We start from the raw sequence: 12,400 nt of genomic DNA, 5'->3' as shown, positions 1-12,400 counted from the left end.
GCTTAGGCTGGCTGATGTGGGACTGGGAGCTGAGTTGACCAAGAGGCCAGAACTCATGGGGGGTTGGGACAAGAAGTCAACAGGACTAGGTAGAGGCACTTCTGTGTAATTTCCCCGTTTACCATCCTGCCATGTATTTAATTTAGAAACTCTTCATTCACATTTAAACACAGTGGAGCTAAGCTGTGTTGATGCATTTCCACTTACAGTGGTATAGTTTTAATTAGGTGCTTAATCAGATGCTTATGCAACACAAAGCAGTCAATAATTGGTGTGCTTTCATTAATTAACTTGACTGTGTGCTGTGCCGCACTTTTAAAAAAAAGATGGTTTGAGCAAGTGTCAAAATTTCAGGCATTAAGAAATGGAAAGTTGGTGTCAGTTCATTTCTCATGTGTTTATCTCATAATTTTAATTTTAGTTTTGAATCAGTATTAATACCATGTTGTTTTAATAGCATTAGAGTCTATTTGTATAATTGTTTGCAAGATTTCATTGGATATTGTGAACCAGCCACCTTAAACTTTTATTTTGAGATTACTAAATACAATCCAGCACCCCACTCCTGAAAGACCTCAAGCCCTGGCTGGTGGCATGCTCCTTGGAAAGCAAACACCTGATGAGCCCTTTCGTCCTAAAATTGCTTTTGGATCTTTGACATTGCTTTATCCACCCCACCAGAAAATGCTATAGGTAACCAGGTAATTACAGCATACCTTCACTAGGTATAGTTCTACCAGCTATGTGCCAAAATTGAAATGGTTCTGTTTGTTTTATCTTTCATTCAGCTTTGCAGTTATTAGATTTCATGTAAAAACTGGAACTGAAATAACCAAAGCAAGTTAAGAAAAGAGTGGCATCGGGCACAGGTGGGAGTAAAATGATAAAGGGCAAGAACTCAGAGCCCCAGACCCCCAGTGTGATGTGGCCATGAAATAGGTTAATGCAGTCCTAGGATGGGTCAGGCGAGGTATTTCCGGTAGACACAGGGAAAGGTTAGTACTGCTATACAAGCAGCAAAGAGTCCTGTGGCACCTTATAGACTAACAAACGTACTGGAGCATATGCTTTTGTGGGTGAATACCCACTATGTCACACGGTGCTCTGTATTCACCCAGGAAAGCTTATTTTCCAATATATCTGTTAGTCTATAAGGAGCCACAGGACCCTTTGCCGCTTTTACAGATCCAGACTAACACGGCTACCCCTCTGATACTGCTATACAAGGCACTGATGAGACCCCACCTGGGCCATTCTCGTCTCCCATGTTTAAGAAGGGTGAATTCAAACTGGAACAGGTGCAGAGAAGGGCTACTAGGATGATCCGAGGAATGGAAAATCTGCCATATGAGAGAAGACTCAAAGAGCTCGTTTAGCCTAAGCTAAAGAAGGCTGAGGGGAGATAGGATTGCTCCCTATAAATACATCAGAGGGATAAATACCAGGGAGGAGAGGAGTTATTTAGGTTAAGCACCAATGTTGGCACTAGAACAAATGGATATTGGCGACCAACAAGTTTTGGCTTGACATTAGGCGAAGATTTCTAACCATTAGAATGAAATTTTGGAACAGCCTTCCAAGGGGAACAGCGGGGGCAAAAAACCTAACAGGCTTCAAGAATGAGCTCAATGCCTTCATGGAGGGGTGGTATGATGGGACTGCCTACAACGGCATGTAGCTGATCTGCAACTGCTAGCAGCAAATATCTCCAAAGGCCAGTGATGGGACACTAGATGGGGAGGGCTCTGAGTTACTACAGAGAATTCTTTCCCAGGTGTCTTGCTGCTGGGTCTTGCCCACATGCTCAGGGTCTAACTGACTGCCATAATTGGGGATGGGAAGGAATTTTGCCCAGACTCAGATTGGCAGAGACCCTGTGGGTTTTTTTTTTTTGCCTTCCTCTGCAGCATGGGGCATGGCATGGGTCATTTGCAGGTTTAAACTAGTGTGAATAGTGGATTTTTTGGGTAGCTTGAAGTCTTTAAATAATGATTTGAGGACTTCATTAACTCAGCCAGAGGTTATGGGTCTATTACAGGAGTGGGTGAGTGAGGTTCTGTGGCCTGCGATGTGCAGGAGGTCAGACTAGATGATCTTGATGGTCCCTTCTGGCCTCAAAGCCTGAGAGTCTATAAACTGTGCTTTGCGTTGCACAGACACTGATGGCGATCAGAGCCCTATCGTGCAGCACATGGCAGAGAACCTGACTGAGATCAGGATCCCCATTGTGCTGGGCACTGCACAGACAGAGAGGGAAAGTCCTTGCCCCAAAGAGATCACAATCCAAGTAGACAATGGCTAGGAGGAAAACAGAGAGGGGCTGTGATTTCCCCAACATCACCAATGAGGTCAGTGACAGAGCCAGAAACAGACCCCGGTAACTCCAGAGCCCCATGACCCACAGCTCGGAAAGGTCCCCAGACCCCATTGTATTAGGCTGCAGGAAGAGCTGGTTTGTCCATGGATGCACAGGCTGCCTTGGCAGGGCAGGGCCATGGCTGGGGGTGTGTCATGGGTCAGGAGAAGTCCCTGTCCAGTCCTGTGGTGCTGTGCTCCTGGCTCATTCCTCCAGCACTCACTGCTGCCCCTCCGTTACCAGCTGTACTGTTCAGGCAGTTCCAGGCCTCAGAGAGGTCACTGCCCCCTCCTCCCCCCCTAACCAGGTTTACGGATCTTGCGTAGCAGATAGAATACCCCTGCTCAGGGTTCTAGGGCTGTGTCTGTGCGAATTTGCTATTGTGCTTTTTCAGGGAGTTTGTTGAGCAGATGGTGTAGAAACTCCCTGAAAAATCACAAGAGCAAATCCGCACAGACACATCCCTAGAACCCCGAGCAAGGGTATTCTATCTGCTACGCAAGATTCATAAACCTGGAAATATTCGGCGCCCCATCATCTCGGGCATTGGCACTCTGACAGCAGGATTGTCTGGCTATGTAGACTCCCTCCTCAGGTCCAATGCTACCAGCACTCTCAGCTATCTTTGAGGCACCACTGACTTCCTGAGGAAACTACAATCCATCGGTGATCTTCCTGATAACACCATCCTGGCCACTATGATGTAGAAGCCCTCTACACCAACATTCCACACAAAGATGGACTACAAGCCATCAGGAACACTATCCCCGATAATGTCAAAGCAAATCTGATGGCTCAATTTTGTGACTTTGTCCTCATCCGTAACAATTTCACATTTGGGGACAATGCATACCTTCAAATCAGCGGCACTGCTATGGGTACCCGCATGGCCCCACAGTATGCCAACATTTTTATGGCTGACTTAGAACAATGCTTCCTCAGCTCTCGTCCCATAATGCCCCATCTCCACTTGCGCTACATTGATGACATCTTCATCATCTGGACCCATGGAAAAGAAGCCCTTGAGGAATTCCACCATGATTTCAACAATTTCCATCCCACCATCAGCCTCAGCCTGGACCAGTCCACACAAGAGATCCACTTCCTGGACACTATGGTGCTAATAAGCGATGGTCACAGAACCACCACCCTACACTGGAAACCTACTGACCGCTATGTCTACCTACATGCCTCCAGCTTTCATCCAGACCACACCCACGATCCATTGTCTACAGCCAAGCTCTAAGATACAACCACATTTGCTCCAATCCCTCAGACAGAGACAAATACCTATAAGATCTCTATCAAGCATTCTTACAACTACAATACCCACCTGCCAAAGTGAAGAAACAGATTCACAGAGCCAGAAGAGTACCCAGAAGTTACCTACTACAGGACAGGCCCAACAAAGAGTATAACAGAACGCCACTAGCCATCACTTTCAGCCCCCAACTAAAACCTCTCCAGTGCATCATCAAGGATCTGCAACCTATCCTGAAGGACAACCCATCACTCTCACAGATCTTGGGAGACAGGCCAGTCCTTGCTTACAGACAGCCTCCCAACCTGAAGCAAATACTCACCAGCAACCACATGCCACACAACAAAAACACTAACCCAGGAACCTATCCTTGCAACAAAGCCCGTTGCCAACTGTGTCCACGTATTTATTCAGGGGACACCATCATAGGGCATAATCACATCAGCCACACTATCAGAGGCTCGTTCACCTGCACATCTACCAATGTGATCTATGCCATCATGTGCCAGTAATGCCCCTCTGCCATGTACATTGGCCAAACCGGACAGTCTCGATGTAAAAGAATAAATGGACACAAATCAGACGTCAGTGTAGAACACAACAGCACAAAAGAGAATTATTTCAATATAGGCATGGAAGGGATCTTGAGAGGTTGTCTACTGAAGCCTCCTGTGATGAGGCCAGACCAAGTATCCCTAGACTTTCCCAGACCGGTGTACCTCTACCCTGGTCTAGAAACCTCCAATGAAGGAAATTCCACAACCTCCCTTGGAAGCCAATGCAATGCAAACAGACCAAAACAATGCTGTACACGCACACACTGGGCTTGGGGTTCATAGATTCATAATGATCATCTCAGGGGACACTATCACAGGTCCTAATAACATCAGCCACACTATCAGAGGCTCGTTCACCTGCACATCTACCAGTGTGATATATGCCATCATGTGCAAGCAACGCCCCTCTGCCATGTATATTGGTCAAACTGGACAGTCTCTACGTAAAAGAATAAATGGACACAAATCAGATGTCAAGAATTATAACATTCACAAACCAGTCGGAGAACACTTCAATCTCTCTGGTCACGCGATTACAGACATGAAAGTTGCGATATTACAACAGAAAAACTTCAAAACCAGAGTCCAGCGAGAGACTGCTGAATTGGAATTCATTTGCAAATTGGATACAATTAACTTAGGCTTGAATAGAGACTGGGAGTGGCTAACTCATTATACAAGGTAACCTATTTCCCCTTGTTTTTTCCTACCAAGCTCCTTGAGTCTCCTTTCATAAGGCAAGTTTTCCATTCCTCGGATCACCCTAGTAGCCCTTCTCTGTACCTGTTCCACTTTGAATTCATCCTTCTTAAACATGGGAGACCAGAACTGCACACAGTATGCCAGGTGAGCTCTCACCAATGCCTTGTATAATGGTACTAAAACCTTATCTCTACTGGAAATACCTCGCCTGATGCATCCCAAGACCGCATTCGCTTTTTTCACGGCCATATCACATTGGCGGCTCATAGTCATCCTATGATCAACCAATACTCCAAGGTCCTTCTCCTCCTCCGTTACTTCTAATTGATGTGTCCCCAGCTTATAACTAAAATTTTTGTTATTAATCCCTAAATGCATAACCTTACACTTCTCACTATTAAATTTCATCCTATTACTATTACTCCAGTTTACAAGGTCATCCAGATCATCCTGTATGATATCCTGGTCCTTCTCTAAATTGGCAATACCTCCCAGCTTTCTATCATCCACAAACTTTATTAGCACACTCCCACTTTTTGTGCCGAGGTCAGTAATAAAATGATTAAATAAGATTGGTCCCAAAACTGATCCCTGAGGAACTCCACTGGTAACCTCCCTCCAGCCTGACAGTTCACCTTTCAGTAGGACCCACTGTAGTCTCCCTGTTAACCAATTCCTTATCCACCTTTCAATTTTCATATTGATCCCCATCTTTTCCAATTTAACTAATGATTCCCCATGTGGCATGGTATCAAACACCTTACTGAAATCTAGGTAAATTAGATCCACTGCGTTTCCTCTGTCTAAAAAATCTGTTACTTTCTCAAAGAAGGAGATCAAATTGGTTTGGCACAATCTACCTTTTGTAAAACCATGTTGTAGTTTGTCCCATTTACCATTGACCTCAATGTCCTTAACTACTTTCTCCTTCAAAATTTTTTCAAAGACCTTGCACACTACAGATGTCAAACTAACAGGCCTGTAGTTACCCGGATCTCTTTTTTTCCCTTTCTTAAAAACAGGAACTATGTTAGCAATTCTCCAGTCATACGGTACAACCCCTGAGTTTACAGATTCATTAAAAATTCTTGCTAATGGGCTTGCAATTTCGTGTGCCAATTCCTTTAATATTCTTGGATGACAATTATCTGGCCCCCCCCAATTTAGTCCCATTTAGCTGTTTGAGTTTCGTTTCTACCTCAGATATGGTAATATCTACCTCCATCCTCATTCCCATTTGTCATGCTACCATTATCCCCAAGATCCTCTTTAGCCTTATTAAAGACTGAGGCAAAGTATTTGTTTAGATATTGGGCCATGCCTAGATTATCCTTTACCTCCACTCCATCCTCAGTGTTTAGTGGTCCCGCTTTTTCTTTCTTTGTTTTCTTCTTATTTATATGGCTATAGAACCTTTTACTATTGGTTTTAATTCCCTTTGCAAGATCCAATTCTACTTGACTTTTAGCCTGTCTCACTTTATCCCTACATGTTCTGACCTCAATAAGGTAGCTTTCCTAGCTGATCTCTCCCATCTTCCACTCCCTGTATGCTTTCTGCTTTTTCTTAATCACCTCTCTGAGATGCTTGCTCATCCAGCTTGGTCTGCAACTCCTGCCTTTGAATTTTTTCCCCTTTCTTGGGATGCAGACTTCCGATAGCTTCTGCAGCTTTGATTTAAAGTAATCCCAGGCCTCCTCTGCCTGGTAAGTTCTTCAGTCCAGTCCACTTCCCTAACTAATTTCCTTAATTTTTGAAAGTCAGCCCTTTTGAAATCAAAAACCCTAGTTGCAGATTTATTTTTGTTAATCCTTCCGTTCAGTTTGAACTGAATTAGCTCATGATCACTTGAACCAAGATTATCCCCTACAACCATTTCTTCTATGAGGTCCTCACTACTCACCAAAACCAAATCTAATATGGCATCCCCTCCAGTCGGTTCAGCAACTACTTGATGAAGGAATCCATCAGCTATCGCATCTAGGAACATCTGAGCCCTATTATTATTACTAGCACTCGTCTCTAGTCTATATCTGGGAAGATAAAGTCTCCCATGATCACGCAGATTCCATTAGTATTTACTTCATTAAAAACATTAAAGAGGGCTCTGTCCATATCCAAATTAGATCCCGGCGGTCTATAGCACACCCCAAGCACTATCCCAGGGGAGGCTCTAATAGTTTTCTTCCCCAATGTAATTTTTGCCCAGACGGACTCTGTCTTATCCATTCCATCGATTCTTATTTCTTTACATTCTACCTCATCATTGATATACAGTGCTACTCCACCACCTTTACCTTTATTTCGGTCTTTCCTAAACAGCACATACCCTTCAATACCTGTAGACCAGTCATGACGACTATTCCACCATGTTTCTGTTATCCCTACAATATCTGGTTTCACTTCCTGCACCAGTACCTCTAGTTCCTCCATTTTGTTACCTAGGCTCCTCGCATTGGTGTACAAACATCTTAATTTTTGCTGTTTGGCCTCGCTCACATTCTGTACCCTATTAGGCACAGTCATTCTACAGCCAGTATAACCTATTAGACTGGTATCCACACTGCCCTTCCTCCTTATATACATTCTCCTACCACGGCTGTATACTTTCTTACTTCGTTTTCTTTCCTTTCAATGCTAAAATCCGGTGTGGAGATTACCTGGACATCTCCCCCAAATTCCTAGTTTAAAGCTCTCTTAATCAGTTGTGCCAGTCTCCACCCTAGAAGTCTATTTCCTTCCCTACTCAGATGAAGTCCATCCTGAGAGAACTATCCTCTGTCCATGAATGCCTCCCAGTGGCCATAGATCCCAAAGCCCTCCTTATAGCACCATTGCCTAAGCCATCTGTTGATAGTCATAATCCTGTCACACCTTTGTTGCCCTTTTCTAGGAACAGGCAGAATCCCACTAAAGATCCTTCAGTGTCTGTGCAGTGACCAGTACAGTGGTGGGGTCAGTGCAGTACCAGGCCCAACGGAGACACAGATCTCAGTCGAGGTCTCTGAAGTGCCCAGCACAATGGAGGCACTGCCTGGCACAAGGGGGGCCGTGATCTTGCTCCAGGTCTCCGTTTTCCCTGGCACAATAGGGGGCCTGATGTCAGTTGGGGTCTCTACAGCGCCCGGCACAACAGGGGCATAGATCTCACTTGGGGTCTCCGCAGCACCTGGCAGAACGGTGAGGTCTGACCTCACTTGGGGTCTCCGCAGCGCCTGGCAGAACGGTGGGGTCTGACCTCACTTGGGGTCTCCGCAGTGCCTGGCAGAACAGGACCCAGATCTCACTTGGGGTCTCCACAGCGCCTGGCAGAACAAGGTCCCCGATTTTGTTTGCTGTCTCTGCAGCACCTGGCACAATGGGAGCCTGATTTCACTTCGTATTGATGCAGGGCTTGGCACAACAGGGGCCCGGAGATCAGTCAGGGTCACTGTAGCACCCAGCACAACAAGGTCCCTGCTCTCTTTAGGGCTCTCTGCAGTTCCTGGTACAATGAGTGCCCCAAACTTGGTCAAGGTTTGTGCAGTGTCCGGCACACTGGGGCACCTGATCTCAGGCAAGGCCTGAGCCACGCTCAGTACGATTAGAACCCTGATCTCAGTTGGACACCTGGAGAGAAAAGCGGGAAGATTCTCAAGAATTTGATATCAGTATTTCAGAACTGAGGAGAAAATGGGGCACAAACTAAATATTTGCCAATATAAGAGAGAAGCACCAAGATCTGGGTAGATTTTATGTTATCACTCAACAGTTCAAGACAAAACAGGGGAAATTTGAGGGGATTATACAGCGATATTCAAGCAACAACAGAACAGGATGGATTCTTTTTGCCTCATATTCACATGGACAGCAGGAAGCCCTTTCACAGGGGAAAAGAGTGGGGCTGGAGTCCGGTGGTCACTGGCTGTGGGGCGGGGCTGGCAGTGGGCTCTGGAAATGTGACTAGCAGGCGGTAGGGGCAGGGGCTGCTGGGTTGGGTGGGGGGAAAGTAGCTGGGACTGGGAAACCTGGGGCCCGGCAGTCTCCATGGGGAATGCTTGCTCCTCTCTTTCCTTCCTGAGCCTTTCCATGCCCTGTTGCCAACAGAGAGTGCCCCCCCGCCCCAGCCCAGCCCAGCCCATCAGGACTCTCCCAGCCTCTGCCCATTTCAGAAATCACTCAGGGGAACATTTCCCACCTAAACAAGGACAAAACATTGCAGGGAAAAATGGGGGAACACCCCCAAACCTGAGATTTGAACTAGACACTGGAGAAGTGGAGAGCAAATCGGGTACAGTCGGTGGAGGAGACCAGAGAAGACCTTCTCAGGCAATTGAGAGAAAAGCGGCGGGGGGGGGGGGGGGGGGGGGGGGGCGGATCACCATGGAGTTTGATCGTTGCTAACCAGAGAGAAAGGGGAAGGACCGGAAAGGATGGTATCGCCCTGGGAGAGGGCAGCGGTAAATCCGAGGGGATCTCAGCCCCCAGCTTCTCGGGGGTCACCTGCTCTTCTCCTCTTCCTGCAATTTCCTAACTGTACAGACATTTTTCCATCCGCCCCTTTCCCCAGGTCTCCCTCCTCCTCCCAGCCCGGGCTCACTCCCCCCGGCCCGGCAGCCCCCGGCCAGCCACACTCAGGGACCCGGGGGGGCTGGTCCCCTCCCCCGGCCCCCGGGGGGCCCCGGGCGGGGGGCGTTGGGCTCCCGCTCTTACAGCAGCTCTGAGCCCCGCGGGCGGGCGGGCCGCAGGGAGCAGATCGCGGCGCTGCGAGATGCCGGGCCCGCTCCGGTACCTGGAGGTCGCAGCTCCGCGGGGGGCAGAGCCCAGGGCGGCTCCCGCTGACGAAGGGCCCAGGCCGGGCGCGCGCGGGGGTCCCAGCCCGGCCCCGCAGCCTCAGGGGGAGCAGCAGCAGCACCGCGGCGCGCACGCAGCAGGTGTCAGACGTCACTTCCGCTCCCGGGCGAGTCAGCAACTACATCTCCCAGCCTGCCCCGGGGGGGCTTCCGCCCTCTTGAGCCCAGGTAAGGGGGAGGCCTGAGATCAGCCTGGTTCCCCAACCTGTCATCCCCTCGCCCCGCAGAAAACCCCCAGCCCGCGCCGCTCAGACCACCCCCGCCAAGCGGCCCCTTCCCCCGGCGCCTTCCCGCGTCTCGGGCGAACTCTCGTGTCCCGGGGGTCCCCGCCCCTCGGCCGGGCGCTGTGCTGCGGGGCGCCTCGGCCCCGGGATCTCCGTGTCCCCCCGGCTCCGACCGCCCCCCCCATTCCGTGTCCTGCCCCCCCCTTGTCCGACCGTCCCCCCGCTCCGTGTCGCGCCTTTCTCCGGCTCCGACTGCCCACCGTCCCGCCACTCCCCGGGTCCGTCCGCCCCCCTCCCGCCCCGTGTCCTGACCCCCCCACCGTCCCGCCTCCTCCCGGTCCGACTGGCCACCGCCCCGTGACCTGCCCCCCCCCTCCCCGGGCACCGACCGCCCCCCCCCGCTCCGTGTCGCGCCTCCCCCCGGCTCCGACCGCCCCCCGCCCCGTGTCCTGCCCCTCCCGTCCGACCCCCCCCGGGTCCGAATGGCCTCCGCCCCGTGACCTGCCCCCCCGGCTCTGACCGCCCCCCCCGCTCCGTGTCCTACCCCCCCCCCCCCGTCCGACCCCCCCACCTTCCCGCCTCCTCCCGGTCCGACTGGCCACCGCCCCGTGACCTGCCCCCCCCCCGGCTCCGACCGCCCCTCCCCCCAGCTCCGTGTCCCATATCCCAAACCCCCATGGCAAATGGTCTCTATGAGGGGTTGCTTCGCCCAGCACTGAGACGGAGTCGTCTCGGGAGTAGGTACCTATTGGCCATTATCTGCCAGTCACTGAGCATGGAAATTCTTAAAAAATTTGGCTCCTCCATGCCATCCATTTTCCTGTTAAAGAAGCCTCGCCCAGGGCTCCCCCCATCCCGTGTGAATGGCTGGGAGGCGCAGCTGATAACTCCCTATCCATTTATCAAATACTGATATGAAATCACGACAGACTTTGCTTCTCTCCCCATTTTCAAAACTGGAGGAATTTCAGGTTTTGGAGGGAAAACTGTTGCTGTTCTCAGAAGAAGAGGAGGGAATGAGGGAGGAGGAAAGGACTCTGGCCTCATCCCTCCTGAGCCATGTTTCTGGTCTCACTGAGACACTTCAAGGAAGAACATGGAGTGACTCCAGATTAACATGGGGGCAAATAAAATCAGGATATGTCCCTGTGGGGAGGGGTTTTTAGCTGTTGCTAAAGTGGGGGGAAGCCCTCAGTCTCTGTCTGACTGTGTTTCTCTCTTCTCAGAATATTTGGTTGAGCTTCCTGGGTAAGATTCTGCTGCCTGCATTGTGATCTGGGAGCCCAGACTGAGCAGCAGCTGCTGCTCCCCTCCTGGGGTCTGGGCTTGGAAGTGACTTGGAGTGAAGCTTCCTCTATGCCCAGGCAAGGTGAGGACTTTCTCCAGCTGTAATTAGCTCCATGGGCCAGCCCTAGGCTCTGCCCACACCAGCTTCTGAGGCAGATACTCCAAATGATTGATAGAGATCTCAGGGAACATGCTGGGGATGGGCATGAAAGTGACTGCACAAGCAGCCCCTCCTCACCCCACACTCTCCTCCCCTTAGCAATTGCAGGAGCTGATCTAGCCATAGGAGAGCAAACACCCAGGAATGGCTGGCTGTCTGCCAGAGGGGAAGGGACCGGAGATGGGAAACACAAGGAGAAAAAGGAGAGAGAGATTGATAGGGGTAGTGGGAGAAATAATTGGGGAGAGAGATTCCCAGATCTTTAACATGCCCACACAGACTTAGTGCAGCATCCCTGGGCAGATTCACTTTCCAGTGAACAAGGTGAAATGCAGGGAGAGGAAAAGCCAATTCCTGACTCTGCCTGTGCCCCCTGCTGTGAGAGTGTGCTGCCCTGGGGTCAATGTCAGGGGAATTCCCCCAGGGTCACTCCTTTTGTTCTGCTTGTGATGGGTTGGATCACAGAAACCCCCTGGGAGCTGCCACCTGACATGCCAAGACTACTTCTGCTCCTGCTTTCCTGCCCTGACAGCTTAGGACTCCAGCACCCTGCCTGGTTTGAGCCAGACCCACTAGCCTGTTGCAAACCCAGACCCAGGTCTGAACCATGTCCCCTAACAGCTGTAGGCTTAACTGAAAGCAGCTTTGTCATAAAAATAAAGGGAAGGGTAAAACCCCTTTAAAATCTCTCCTGGCCAGAGGAAAAATCCTCTCACCTGTGTAAGCAGAGTCAGGATGAGCTCCACCCTGACATCTGGTGGTGAGGTGTGGCAAGTTGTGGAAAAGAACTTCAGGGGCTGATCTCATTTGCATAGGCACACCCACCCCACCTAGAATGAGGCCATAACTGCCCAAGTCATTTTGGCTGTTGTGGGATCCCCAGTGTCTCTGTTATTGGGGCAGGAAGAATAAATGGTTATTACCCTGATTATGGGAACTGTGCTTGGAACTGTACTTGGCCTTTTATTGTGATGGAGGGACTCACCATCAACTAAGTAGCACTTGCTAGGCAAGGGACATA

At 50.0% G+C, this 12,400-nt stretch overlaps 1 protein-coding gene and 1 long non-coding RNA gene across 2 annotated transcripts in view; one reads left to right on the top strand and one right to left on the bottom strand.

Annotated features, from left to right (window-relative positions):
• Positions 1–9,793, bottom strand: part of LOC144278504 (uncharacterized) — a 47,311-nt gene extending 37,518 nt beyond the window's left edge. The window contains exon 1 of the mRNA XM_077839838.1: positions 9,648–9,793. The gene's annotated coding sequence lies outside the window, so the exon portion shown is untranslated. The remainder of the gene's footprint in view (positions 1–9,647) is intronic.
• A 31-nt stretch (positions 9,794–9,824) lies between these two features.
• LOC144278505 (uncharacterized) overlaps positions 9,825–12,400 on the top strand; it is an 11,802-nt gene continuing 9,226 nt past the window's right edge. The window contains exons 1-2 of the long non-coding RNA XR_013348594.1: positions 9,825–9,876; positions 11,159–11,301. This is a non-coding gene — a long non-coding RNA (uncharacterized LOC144278505). The remainder of the gene's footprint in view (positions 9,877–11,158; positions 11,302–12,400) is intronic.

The sequence above is a fragment of the Eretmochelys imbricata genome, chromosome 22, assembly GCF_965152235.1.
Source record: "Eretmochelys imbricata isolate rEreImb1 chromosome 22, rEreImb1.hap1, whole genome shotgun sequence".
NCBI lineage: Eukaryota > Metazoa > Chordata > Testudines > Cheloniidae > Eretmochelys > Eretmochelys imbricata.
The sequence above is the reverse complement of the archived record's forward strand: the minus strand, read 5'-3'. Positions and strand labels throughout refer to the sequence as shown.